Source organism: Octopus bimaculoides, chromosome 24 (genome assembly GCF_001194135.2).
Source record: "Octopus bimaculoides isolate UCB-OBI-ISO-001 chromosome 24, ASM119413v2, whole genome shotgun sequence".
NCBI lineage: Eukaryota > Metazoa > Mollusca > Cephalopoda > Octopoda > Octopodidae > Octopus > Octopus bimaculoides.
The window spans coordinates 10,538,520-10,541,489 of record NC_069004.1 but is presented as its reverse complement, the minus strand read 5'-3'; positions in this window follow the sequence as shown (position 1 = coordinate 10,541,489).

The window sequence follows — 2,970 nt, the reverse complement described above, 5'->3', positions numbered from 1 at the left end:
CAGGCTAGCAACAGGCATGCAGTCAGACAGACAGATACTTCACTGTACTTCTGACAGCTAATAGCATGACAGTGCCGAAAGCGATTTTCGTCATCAGTATGTAAAACTACATCAGCGTGAAAAATTTGAAAATTGAAAAAATCTTTTTGTGGTTAGAAGAAATTTAAAAGGGTCCAAAAATTGCATGGGTGCAAATAATAATAATAATAATAATAATAATAATAATAAAGGTGGGGGTTGGGGGAGGGCAAAAGGAAGTCTTGCCGTAATGCCTAGTTTAGTTGATAGATCTGTACGGAGGAGAACACTAGAGCCTGTTGAGATTTTTGATAAACAAAATTTTATTCTTTTCGTACACGCACGCACACACACACACACACACACACACACACACATACAACGAATGTTGTTACTATGAACGACAAAACGTCGAGGGAGTTTTGAATGTTATCGATCATGGTGTAGTTGTAGCAGCAGATAAAGTAATGTTAGTTGTTCCTCCGACTATTCATTGCCCTTGTGTTGTCAGCTGCTGTCCACCATCTCTGTTGGCCAACTCTTGCAGTATCTGTCAATGCTCTCTCAGCTGCAATCCAAAACTCTTTGTCTATTTGTCACGATGTGTCGAATTTATACTGGTTGATAGGCTTTTTTACGAAGAGGGTTGTTCATTGTTCTAGGAAGAGAGTCACTCCCTCAGATCGTGTAGCTATAAATAATATTTTATGTTGAGCTTGTAGATTTAACCAAGTTTTGTTAATTTCATATCATGAGCCCCTTCTTCAAGATCCTCCTCTTTCATTTGACCTAGATATCTTAAATCTTTGTTGCATTTCTGATCTCTCTGAATACTAAGGATGGATAGTGTTGTGTATGAGTCTTTTTTCAAATGTAATTCTGGAGAATCTTGCTTGTCTTACTCATTTTGCCCCAGCTAAATTTTTCTTTTGTATGCTCAACAAGAATGGAAATAATTTTCTGAAATAGTGATCACATTATGTTATAGTGTTTTGAATGTGTTTAGAGAAGGTAATTTGTTTAGGTGAAATAGTTTTTGTAAGGTAGAGAACATTTGTTAGGAAAATATTTTTTCTCAGTCAAAACTGCAATAAATAATACTCATTTGCCCCAACTCTGATAATAATTTTTTCAGCTCTTTTACTTGTTTCAGTCATTTGACTGTGGCCATGCTGGAGCACCGCCTTTAGTCGAGGACTTATTCTTTGGAAGCCTAGTACTTATTCTATCTCCCTCTTTTGCCGAACCGCTAAGTTACGGAGACGTAAACACACCATCATCGGTTGTCAAGCGATGATGGGGGGACAAACACAGACACACAAACACATACATATATATATATATATATACATATATACGACGGGCTTCTTCCAGTTTCCGTCTACTAAATCCACTCACAAGGCTTTGGTTGGCCCATGGCTATAGTAGAAGACACTTACCCAAGATGCCACACAGTGGGAATGAACCCGGAACCATGTGGTTGGTAAGCAAGCTACTTACCACACAGCCACTCCTGTGCCTATCTGTAACATTTTGAATCTTACAGCAGGTCTAGCACTAGACTTTGGTGCCTGGGGGTGCTTCAGAATATTTTGGGTGGGCACTAATTTGGGCTCTTCGCTGATGGCTGCCAATTTTCAATCTCTTCAATTTCTGTTCAAATTGATTTCATATTTGGTGTAATAATGCAGTGTTATATGCTAATCAATGCCACGGAATTCATTTTAACCACAAATCAATAAACAAATTGTTATTAGCTTTTAAAGTTTGAAAATGATGACGACGATGCTGTCTGTATGTTATGACGGTGCCTCCACAACTCCAAGAGTGGTTGAGCTAAGGCAAAGCAAGGTAGGACCACCCTACTTGACAGCTTCCTCCCCCTTCATCATCATTTGATACTATTTTAAATAAGGGGTACCAAAATAACAATCTTTTACCCCAAGTGTACCCCACAAATGAAACCTGGCTTGGCATACATATTCCCAGTTGAAACAGACCCCTGTGTTCCTCAACCTCAACTCCACAAATACCCAACAGACAACCACCACTTTGAGTTACAGGGTTAAGAAAAACTCAGTCAAATTAGTTGCTTCTAATATATTTTATTTATTTACTTTAAATACAAGCTGAAATCTTTTTTCTTCTTATTCTTCTTCTTCCTCTTCTTTGATCTCACAAATTAACAATTAACGTTGATAAAGTGTTCACTATATGGTGAGAATGATCAGACAAAATCCAAAATATTGGTACACATGGGGGTTAGAAAACTAAATTTTAAAAAATTTACAAGGATTAAAATAACAATACTTAGAATAAATATAAATAAATATATCTTTTCACCCCACAAACCATAAAATACACACACACACACACACACACATATATATAGTTATTTATTAATGTATGTATTTATATTATCTTAATTGAAAAACTTCGATAAGGTAAATGTGTTAACAGTTACCAGGGTAGCAAAATTCACAAAGAAACTGGGATATTATACCTAGTTAAGAGGTAGAAATTCCATGTTAAAGTGATGTATTTTGATTTGATATAATAAATAATAAATGGAGCAAAACGCATATAATAAATAAGTTCCTTTGCTTCCGACAGTGCATGTAATTTTCGAAACATGTGTCGGAAATAAAGGAACTTATTTATTATATGCGTTTTGTTCCATTTATTCTTTATTATATATATACATACACACACATATATATATATTTGAAACAAAATATAGAAATAATACATACAATCAACACAAATATACAATCCCTTTGTCAGCTGTTGACTGGATGTCATAACAATTTCAACATCTTACAACATAATTGTTTGATTCAACAGTAAGAATAGCTTCTATTGAAGCTGCTCAGGGAACAATAACAGGGGAAGTGGGGGGGACCCAGTGTATGTATATTATGTGTGGGGGTATATATATATATATATATATAT